Source organism: Amphibalanus amphitrite, unplaced genomic scaffold (genome assembly GCF_019059575.1).
Source record: "Amphibalanus amphitrite isolate SeventyFive unplaced genomic scaffold, NRLGWU_Aamphi_draft 000387F_arrow, whole genome shotgun sequence".
Lineage (NCBI taxonomy): Eukaryota > Metazoa > Arthropoda > Thecostraca > Balanomorpha > Balanidae > Amphibalanus > Amphibalanus amphitrite.
The window spans coordinates 521518-532263 of NW_024881881.1; the positions used below are offsets into that span (position 1 = coordinate 521518).

At 50.3% G+C, this 10746-nt stretch overlaps 1 non-coding gene across 1 annotated transcript; it reads left to right on the forward strand.

Annotated features, from left to right (window-relative positions):
* Positions 1-366: 366 nt before the first annotated feature.
* Positions 367-438, forward strand: Trnae-cuc. Its single transcript has one exon. It is a non-coding gene; the product is annotated as a tRNA-Glu (tRNA).
* The last annotated feature ends 10308 nt before the right edge of the window (positions 439-10746 follow it).

Here is a 10746-nt window from a genome sequence, read left to right on the forward strand (position 1 = left end):
ACAGACGCCGTAAGTGTAAGCTAACACCCAGCTGGTCTGCCGATGGCCCCATGACGCCCCTCTTCATCTCACCGTGGATTATCCCGGATTATCTAGTAGCTAATCCTAGTAAATGAACTAGCTAGTGGATACCCTCCTAATGGATAATCCGTGATCTTACCGTTCTCCTTCTGATAGTGGTCGTCATCCGAGCTGCCCGGATCGTCCAGCTCGGCGCGGTGGCCGTCATCCAAATCATCGTCCTCGGGACCCTGGTGGGCAGACGAGAGGTCACCGTGAGAGTTTCTTTACTAAAGGATGCATTAGATTGAGAAGTCAATATTGCGTTCGAATTTCGAACGCTAATCCGGACCGCGTGGATTACCCTCCCGCATGGTCTAGTGGCTAGGATACACGGCTCTCACCCGTGAGGCCCGGGTTCGATTCCCGGTGCGGGAACACATTTTCCAATCCCGTCGCAATGGAAAGTGGGGCACAGGAACGACAGATGAAGATAAATGCGTCAAATTATTCATCCAGCCATTGTAGCCCACGACATTGACCCCTAAACGGCATCATAATTCGTCAGCTGATGACACTAAAAGTACCAAACTAACTGTACAGAGTACAGACCCGCTACGGAAGCCAAGTTCCTGAGCTACTTTCCTTATTCCTTGTATCAAACCCCTTCATCATCCCTCATACTCTCTCAATCCCTCCCTCCTCCCTCCCCCCGGGCAGCCCGTCCCCCCTCTCCCCCGTCTCTCACCGGCGGCAGTTTGAACTCCTGTCGGGCGGTAGGCATCAGCGGCCGGCCGACGGGCGGCCGTCCGACGGGCCGCCGGCCGCGTCCCACCGGAACCGTCTTGGTGAGCGGCGGCCGGCCGACCGGGCGCGGCGACGGCCGCGGCGGCGACCCCGGCACGTCCATACCGGCCGCCGGCCGCTCCAGACCGGTCGACGGGCGCCTGCCGCGGCCGCCGCGGGAGCCCGGCCCGCCGCCGCGGCCCCGACCCCGGCCGCGGCGCGGCGTCGGCGGCGAGATGGCGGCGGCCGCCGCGGCCGTCTCACGCTCCAGCTCACGCTCGGCCCTGGCGAGCGCCCTGGCGCTGCCCATGGGCGAGGCACGCGGCTCGCGGACCACTCCGGCCCGGCCGGCGGCCACATCAGCGATCGTCTGCGAGAGCGAGTCGTCCACGGACGGCGTCAGGAGCATCGAGTTGGTGACGCGCTCCTCCGACAGCGGGTCATCCAGCTCAGACTCGGAGAGCGCCAGCGGCGGCGACGGCGGCGCGATCGCAGCCACCGCGCGCGCCACCTCCTTGGAGGCGCGCGCCGCGTTCCGCGCGGCCTTGGCGGCAGCGCGCGCGGCGGCGGCGCGCTCTGCCTGACGCCTCTCGGCCTCTCGCTCGGCCTCCGCGGCCCGCTCTGCCTCTGCCCGCTCCTCTGCCGCCTTCCTCTCGGCCGCCAGTCTCAGCGCCTTCTCTTTCTTCTTCTGAAGGCGCCTCTCCTCCGCCTCTTTGAGTCTCCTCTGCTCCTCCAGTTTCCTCGCCTCCATGGCCAGTCGGCGCCGCTCGGCGCGAGCCTCCTGTTCTTTGAGCGCCGCCATTTCCTCACGCGCCTCCTTCACGGCGAGTTCCGTCTGCTCGGCGTCCGCCAGCCGCGGGTTGTAGGGCAGCCGCCGGCAGCCGAGGCGGCACGAGCTCCCGCCGTGCTGATCGTTCACCAGCCACCAAGCTGAGAAGCCGGCGAAATCCTCGTCGTCCAGATCAGAGAGCGGCGCCGAACCGGCGTCATCCGACTCATACTCGGAGGAATAGTCGCGCTGCGGGCTGCGCTCGGGCCGCGGCCGCTTCTGTAGGTAGTCTCCCAGCAGAGAGTTCATCTTCCTCTTCCTACCTGTGCGACTCTTCGCCAGCGCGCTCGGCAGCGCCGACTCGGTGCGTCTGACGGGCGCGGAGAGGGGCGCCCGGCCGCGGCCCCGGCCCCTGCCCCGGCCCCGACCCCTGCCCCGGCCCCGGGACGGGGTGGGGGTCGGCTCCGGGCTCGAGGGGGACGACGGCGAGGGGGTGCGGGCCCGAGCGGCCGGCGTCAGGGGCAGCGGGCGGCCTGCGGACACAGAGAAACGCGGAGGGACGGTCACAGTGCAGTCACAGCAGAGCAAGGGTGGAGACTGTACCAGGCACAACAGTCAGGGGCACGATGGATGAGAAAGATAAGACGGGCATTGGACGTGGGTCCTTACTGTAACCTAGTGTCACCATTTCAACTGAGAGTAATTCACACGTCGAGAATCACAACAAGCTGAAGCTTCGAGATATTCTCAAAACAAAGACTTCGACTGGAAAAGATAGTGCATTAATCCAAAAGAAATAAGCAGCTTACAGTAAAATGTCACATCCTCGTAAAACCATCTCCCCCTCTCTCTCCCACTCTCCCTGCGCTCGTTCTCTCACCTCTGCCTCGGGGCCGGCGGCCGCTGAGCGACCCGCGCGCCTTCGGCAGCGACAGCGGCGCGCGCGGGGTCACAGAGAGCCGGCCGCGACCCCTGCCGCGACCCCGGCCCCGACCCCTGCCCCGGCCCTGAGAGGCCGGCGGGCGGCTGGGCGGCTCCTCCGCGGCGCTGGACGAGTCGTCCTCCTCCTCGTCCTCCGGTCTGGGGGGGGAGGGGAGGAAGGTTGGGTAAATCCTCCGGTCTCGATCACGGGAGGAGGGGGGGGGGGCGGATAGGAAGTTCTCACATTCTTAAATTGGGGTGGATGGGTTTATGAAAGGGACCATGGGTGCTTTCACTTCTTGGACATTCTGCTCCAGAGAGTTGATATTACGAGAGTTAAATCACCCAGTAACACCGCCCTAAAGGTATTTAAAGTAGCCGATCCAAAAGCGTATAAAATATCAAGACAGCCAACAGTCAACGCCTCATTCCATGTTCAGCCGCGGTCGTCACACAGCCGGGACACATTCACCCCACCCACCCCGCTCCAGCCACGAGCGGCCTCAGACTTACTCAGACTGCTGGAGGCGGGCCACCTTGGCGGGTCCTGGGAACAGACAGGAAGCCGCTCAGAACGTCGCACCGTCACAGCCAGCGCAACGTTCAACAATCGCATCAAAGGTTTCCAGCGCGCCTAGTCTACACCAAACCATAAAACGCATTTACAAAATAGAAATAGACGCCATTCTACGCTAGTTAGGTAGGCTGGTTCAAGACTTTTGTAAACTGTACCCAGGGTAATATACAGCCCAGCATGAATGTGTTACTGTTCATAGTTCATAACTTCAAACAAAGGACATTTGAGCGACACAGTTCCACCCCCGCGGCCTAAGCTCAGACTTCTGTTATCTCAACGCACTATTCTGTGCCCCGGTTATCATCAACTGAGCTACTCGGCGGCGGCCCAGGGCGGCTCTTTTATCTAGCGATTCAGATTTAGCTTTTTTGCTAGATATCAGATCGATATCAGATGCTAGACATCAGCTGATTTTTAAATCTTATACATACTAAAACCCTGGTAACATACAATTTTTGCTTTGGTGGTATATACTGCCTTGCGCGCGACATATGTCGCACTTTAAAAATACCAGATTATTGCACCCAAATGACGTCATAGGAGCAGCGGATGAGCTCACCGGTCTGACCGCGTCCGGCCGAGGGAGGCGCCTTGGGCGGGCGGCCTCTCTTTTTGCCGGTGGAGACTTCAGCAGCAGCCGGCCGGCCGCCGGAGCGACTCGGGGTGCTGCGAGAGGCGGAGAGGGACAGGGGGGTCATGAGGCGGGCCTCTGGGGGGAGGGGGTCGGCGAGAATTGAACGCAGTGGACGTGAGGTAGAAAAGTGACTGAAAATAAGTGTTTGGATACGCAATTTACATGCAACGCAACGAGCACTTATATCCGTATAAAGGTGTACACTGTATGGGCACGACATGCAAATGTGATATTTTACAGCTACGCAAATGGAGATCACCAGGAATCTTAATAAACAGCAAAACAGCGGATAAAAACTGTATGTTTTGCTTGTAAGTCGAACACAAAACACAACGGACCGCAGCGTTGATTCATTCCGACCCGTTAGCGACACCGTTCACCTGATCCTGCCCCTGGCCAGTTCCCACATCGCCTCTCGCTGGCTGTTTTCCTCACCTTGCGGCACCCGCCTTGGACGCCGCGCCGGCGCTGGCCGCGCTGGGGGTGCCGCCGCCAGAGGAGCCGGTGCCCGTCCCGCCCGGCCGGCCCGGCGCCACCTGTGAGCCGACCTTCTTCCATTTCCTACCGGGGCGAGGGAGAGAGCAAGACAGCAGTTTAGTCAGCGAGACATCGTGCATACTTCATATGGTAATACATTACTATAATTGTGAAGTGTTTATTTATACTTAACAATTAACTTGCACTGGATATTCAAAGAATATTAAAGTGACCATCCCACCTTAACATTAGTTTTGAGTTGAGATAGCCAAATTGGTAACCATGGCCTGAAAATACCGGTTTGGGCACTCACAACATCGAAAAATGCTTTAATTCGGAGATATGGAATTTCAAACTTGCAGTTTTCGGATTCTAAGGGGCTAATGCATTGGTATGCCCCCTTAGAATTTGTGACGTCAGCGGAGATCTAACGATTTTTAAATCTCTTACTAAAACGTTTGGTAGCACGCGGTGGTATCTGCTGCTTTGCGCGCAACAAATGCCGCACTTTCAAATAAAGTCGCTAGGAACAGCGGAGATCCCAAAAAGTAAACAAAAGTAAAAGTCTAATATCTTGAAAACCGGTGAATATTTTTCGATGAAATTTGGTAGATATTCGTTTTCGCTCTTTCTGAACCGAGCGACATCACTTTCATGCCAATTCATTAACTTTTTTGAAGGTGGGAGGGTCACTTTAATCAACCCATTGGAGTCACGTACGAGCAGGCGCTCGTAGAGTCTGTCCGGTCGTACTATACTATAAGCAGTAGCTTACTTGGAGTCGGGGCCGAGCAGACGCTCGTAGAGTCTTCCCTCGCCCCTGTCGTCGATGAGCTGCTGTTTCTCGCCAGCAGAGAGCGACGACCAGCGCTTCTCGAACTGGGACAGCATGTCCGAGCAGTCGAGATTGTCGCGAGGCTCCCAGGTGTTCTCAGAACTGCGGGGGGGGGGAGAGGGGGGTTAGAAGAGCCGAGGGGAGCGGAGGCCGGAGGGTGACAATGTGGTGTAGGGATTTTTATTGCACGATCGACAAAATGCCAACCCAACTATCCTCCGTTTAAACGTCCAACAGCTGTAAGAAAAATTACATACACACTAAATTTATAAGATATCTAATATGCAAGTAATTCATCATCATTCTAGACACAATCGAGAACCTTAACATTATTAAAATTAATTAGTCACTATCACTAAGCAGTGCCTATATCAGAAACCTCATTCCGATTTCCGACCCTAACCCCCCCCCCCCTCCCCTGCCTTCAGTCAGCACGAACCGTCCCCCCTCCCCTCCTTCCCCCTCCAGCTCTCCCTTCCCCCTCCAGCTCTCCATATACGTACTAGGTGAACTCCTTCCACTTGATGAGGTACTCGTCGACCTTCTTGCTGAGGTTGTACCGCTTGGCCAGTATTTTATCCACCTCATACAGGGGATCCGAGCGCAGTTTACCCGACACCGGAGTGGGTTTCTCCTTCTTCTTTGGACCTGAACGACGGAGCGGGCGAGACATGGGTCAGTATTTACTGTGGGGAGGATGTGCTAGTTTCTAATAACGTGCAGTTACATGTCATGCGTTTAGATCATTGAGCAATATAACTCGAATGAATGCTAGTCCAGTTGGGAGACCGGCTGAAAAAGGAATGACGAAATATTTTCTACGGCTCACAAAGATTGTGACTTATATTATCCGGTCCAAACAGAACGTTCTAACTTCTTAATAACCTGTCCCTAGACACACGAGGTTCTTTACCATCTTATAGCCGACTCCAAAGGGTCACGGATATCGCGGATCAGATATCGCCGCCGTGGGACGTAGCTGACTAGCTACTTGAAATGGGAAATCAGGACACATTGCACGGCAGAAAGGCACCGCTACAGAGTAGTCTCAGAGACCATGGTACGCCTCTATTGAAGCATGTCTATCCGTGAATGAGCCTCACAGAAAAGGAGCACCTGGTAATGCACGCTAGCCTGAAGCATGCACATGTTTTGATGGACAGTCGTAGCAAAAACGCTTTTAGATGTCTTTCTGAGACACATCTTAACAAAAAGTAAGCCAGCCCACACGTCCGCAGCAGTCTGCCGGTAAGTTCTTGCCTTTTGCTCCCAATAAACCGAAACAGGGATCTTTTAGCCAGTCCAGGTAGGAATCCTACTCATATTTTATTATTGCTGTAAGTATGAGTGAATAGAGTGGTACCTATACAAGTTATGCTTTCTCATTCAACTAGGAGTCATTCAAGTCTGTCAGTATGACTCCAGGAACCTCCACTTCCCCTACTTATCTCCCAAAAAAACTGTCCCTTACCACTACCCCCTCCCCTCCCCCTCTCACCGGGTTTCTTTTTCTGCGCGCTCAGCGGGTCCTTGTTCATCTGATCGAGCGAGGCGCGTATCGCCGCCTTGGCGATGTCCAGAAACTCGTCCGTGGGCTGGCCGGGCAGCTTGCTGATCCGTCCGTCCAGCGCCGACCAGTGCCGCTCAAAGCCCGACACCCAGCGTGTCCAGGCCTCCTTGTCCGCGATGGTCTTCTCACCTCTGAGAGGCCGGGGTGAGAGGGGGTGAGAGGGATGAGAAGGTAGATGTGTGTCGGGGATACGGTAGAGGGCGTTGGAGATGGGGTTTCTGCGAATGGTGGTCGGGAAAGTACAGTAGAATCCGCTTAATAAATATACCTTGGTGACACGGTATTTTTTATTCAGAGAGGTGGCTACTTTTAACCGGAGTCAGTTATGATTCTATGGAGTCATCCGTGAACAGCTCAAGTGGCCACAATAAGCGGCTGGATTAATTATCCCCGGATTTATTAAGAGGATTCTTCTGTACATACTACAAATAGGGGGAATTTCTTAGAAGAATTAGTGATACTTGTCACGAATGTCGGAATGGTTCATGTTTGAGCAGTGAGGTGGGAAGGGATCGTTCCTAACGCGAAATAAATCCTTCCATATGCCTCATCACACACTGGTGCTAAAACCTTGCATGAGACGCTGGAAATTCCTCCCAACAAGCAAACATCGACGCTGCCAATTAAGAAATACACTGGAAGCTGACTAACACAATTTCAAGGTACGGAAGGTCAATAAAATGTCATCCTCGGTACTAAACCAAACATGATATACAAAAACAAAACCAATATCATTCCATCTCGCCCACGTCTACTCCCCACACATCATCACACCAGACCCCGCTCTCGTCTCCCTCCCTCTCTCTCTCTCCCTCTCTCTGCCACCGTTACTCACTTTTTGTTGCCGAGCTGCGGCAGGTACCATCTCATCAGCACGCGGATCGAGTCCCTGTTGAGCTCCCAGCCCTCCTCCACCAGCTGGATCAGAGCCGTGGAGAACATGTACTCCTCGGCGACCGTCAGCAACTTCCGCGGGCCGCGCGCTCCCTTCTCGTCCAGCATCTGGTCGCGGATCGTGCTGGGGGGGGGGGGGGGGTAATTAGACGCGTGGAGAAGAGTGGAGATGGAAGTATGATACGTGGAAAAGTTCAGTGCAATATGAGGCGTTTAAAAACGCATCTAACTGCCATATTGTCAATGTGTGACGGTTACATAATTATTGATAGTGCCTGACAATATTCATGAAATTAAATATAAGACAATTAAAGACCGAACAGTAAATAGATGTACCACTGAAATGAGTTAAAACTTAAATCTGTAGATTTTTCACGTAATTCTCCTTGTTCAAAATTATTGCGACTTTCCCGAAAAGTCTCTAGCCACCAGGGAGCGCGCGCGTCTCACCTAGCCGGTATGCCGCAGATGTCGGCCGCTTTGCTGATGGCCATGCCATCGTTGACGAGCTCGATGGCCCGCTTTATGTCCGTCATTGTCGGCACTCAGTGGCCCAGCTGCCGGTGGAGGACACAGCTCATGTTATTTGAGTGGTCACAGCAAGGAAGCAAGCTCATAAAATACGGGGGGAAAACGGAGAAACGAGACACGGGGCACAGAGCGCAGAGAAAGTGACAAATACATTTGGCCTCAGCAACTAATATGTGATGAGACATAAGATCATGCAGGGATACAAAGTAAATCAGCACTGATATGGAGCCAGAATGGGTGCCACTGCCTCCCATCCAGGAACAATCGAATCTCTCATCTCTGGTTCCTGGCCATATCCACGACAGTACAAGTGGTCACAAGTGGCTAACTGTTGGCTGGAGTTTAAGGACTACTTAAAAATCAAAGACTCACAAACAACAATCGCCAACGTGAGATGATGTTTTTCGTACTCCAGCGTAGATGGGTAGCCATCTCACGCTCTCAGTCCCAGCGGATAAAAATTAACACCTAAGAACAATCGCCAACCTTTCAAATTTTTAGGAAATTAGCAAAGATATGTAATGTACACTCTTTATCTAAATGATAGTAGTACAATATTCATCGTTCTTCGATTGATAGAAATGGAGCAAGTTTAAAGTAATGATCCCGTCCAATAGGCCTACACCACCTGGAGTAACGTTTAATTTTAACATTAAAAGTTCTCTTTTTTACAGAAATTCCTTTCCCTCAGTTAATTTTTTAATTTATAAAATAAAAATAAAACAGAATTCAAGGTAGGTACGTTTTTCGGCTACTAGTCGTTTATTGTTTTCGTTTCGAAACAAAAACGAAAACAATAAACGTAAATAAACTAGTAGCCGAAAAACGTACCTACCTTGAATTAAGATGTCTAGTCGTAAAAGCTTGAAATCATACATAACAAAACCACTGAACTGAACCAACTCGATCATTATGATGAATGCCTGAGACCACAAATTGAATCAGAGACTTATGTTTGATTTCACCTTTGAAATTAAAGGAAATATATGACTTTCAACATGGGGTTTTGAACTGAAATAGCAGTTTTGTAGCTTGAGCTGATATTAGCACAAATCAGGAGCTTTAACAGCTAAATGATCACCCTAGGCAAAGAAAAAATATATTCTGTTTCTTGTTCTGAAAAGAGACTCTTGTAGAAAAATGCAGCCACGTCATTGTCAGCCAAACAGCATGCTGCTTCTTGCAGCCAATGCAGCATGCAAAGGGTTGAACACACAATATGATTGGTCAACATGTAACAAAAACAAGCTTCTGCAGCAAACAATAGGTATTTTATATACAGAATATAGTTTTCCCTAGTTAAATAGTTTTAATATAGGTTTTAATTTTTCTGGTCATTTTGAGCATGAAAAATCATGAAACTGTATCAAAAAATTAATTTAAGGAAAGTGGTATATTCCCAAGAATGCAGCAGGTTCATGCCTACAGCTCATGTTCATTCCAGCACAGTGCATGCATACCTGCAGCTTTTGTGGGCCCCACCCTAGTGACATGCTGAACTAATAGAGTATAAGTAGGTAAGTGTTGCACCCTTAAGCTAGATATGCATTAGCAGCTTGACAAAGTTCACAGCTGTCACAGCAGAATAGACTCAAACCATGCCTAATATAATTCGTTTTTTAAAAAGTGGTTTGATCGCAGGTACGTTTTTCAACTAAGCACGCCTTTTCGCCAGTAAAATGGGCAAAAAGTTCACCTGAGAAAATTGAGTGCCACCCAAGTCCTAATTTTAAGTTGAATTATTCCCTATAAATTCCATATGTGCATTTTTAAACTAGACATTACAACGCGTGTCAATCACTACGTTTCCATGACATCTAAATCGATTTAGAGAAATTTCACATGCGTTTTTCTCAGATACCATTCACCTTATGTAAAAACGACCATATATATGGCTTTAGCTAGCACCTAATCCTAAATTTTTATTTTTTAATGCTGCCTAAATACTATGATGGAGCAAATCCATTATGAAAAATCTGCTTAACTTTGTCATGGAAATGTAGCCAATGTCATGCTGTGAAACTTCTGTTGCAATGTAATGCATAACTACTGTTGACAGAACTGCTTACTCAATGCTGATCCCAGTTACCAGTAGCAGTGAAAAAATGAATTTTTCCCAAATATCATTAATGCTTTGACCTTTATGTTATCCCTATTATTCCGACATTGGGTGCCAGCTGCCATGGTTGACGTCATCATGGTATGCACATTTAAGAAGACAGTTTGCATGCATTTACCAAGCACAATTTGTAATCGAATATTTTAGCGGTAAGAAATTCTAGGGCCTAGGCTATACGCTGAATCTGCTAAAACTCACGTGATAGCTTTGATAATGAACTCAGTCAAATCAAACCAATTTGAATCCAAATCAATTGACCGAACCTTCGCAATATATTCAATGTGAAAACCAACTGCTCAAAATTATTAGCATCAATAATCATGAAACTTCCTGCCAGTGCCCGATAAAATGAAAATTTCGGAAAAACAATGTTGGATATATTTGGCTGCTACATCTAACCGCCCATCACAATCAATCCGCAGAAAACAAAATGTCTGACCATCACAAAAACAAGAAAACTATTAGAAGAATTTAGCAACAGACAAAAGAATATTTCTTAATGTAAATGAACAATCTTACTCACCGGAAACATATATTTATAATATATTAATAACAATCCAATTCAAACGCCGTATATCAGTCAACGCTAAAACAAATGGCGCTCCTCAAACGCCGCATATTCTTTCAAGTTAC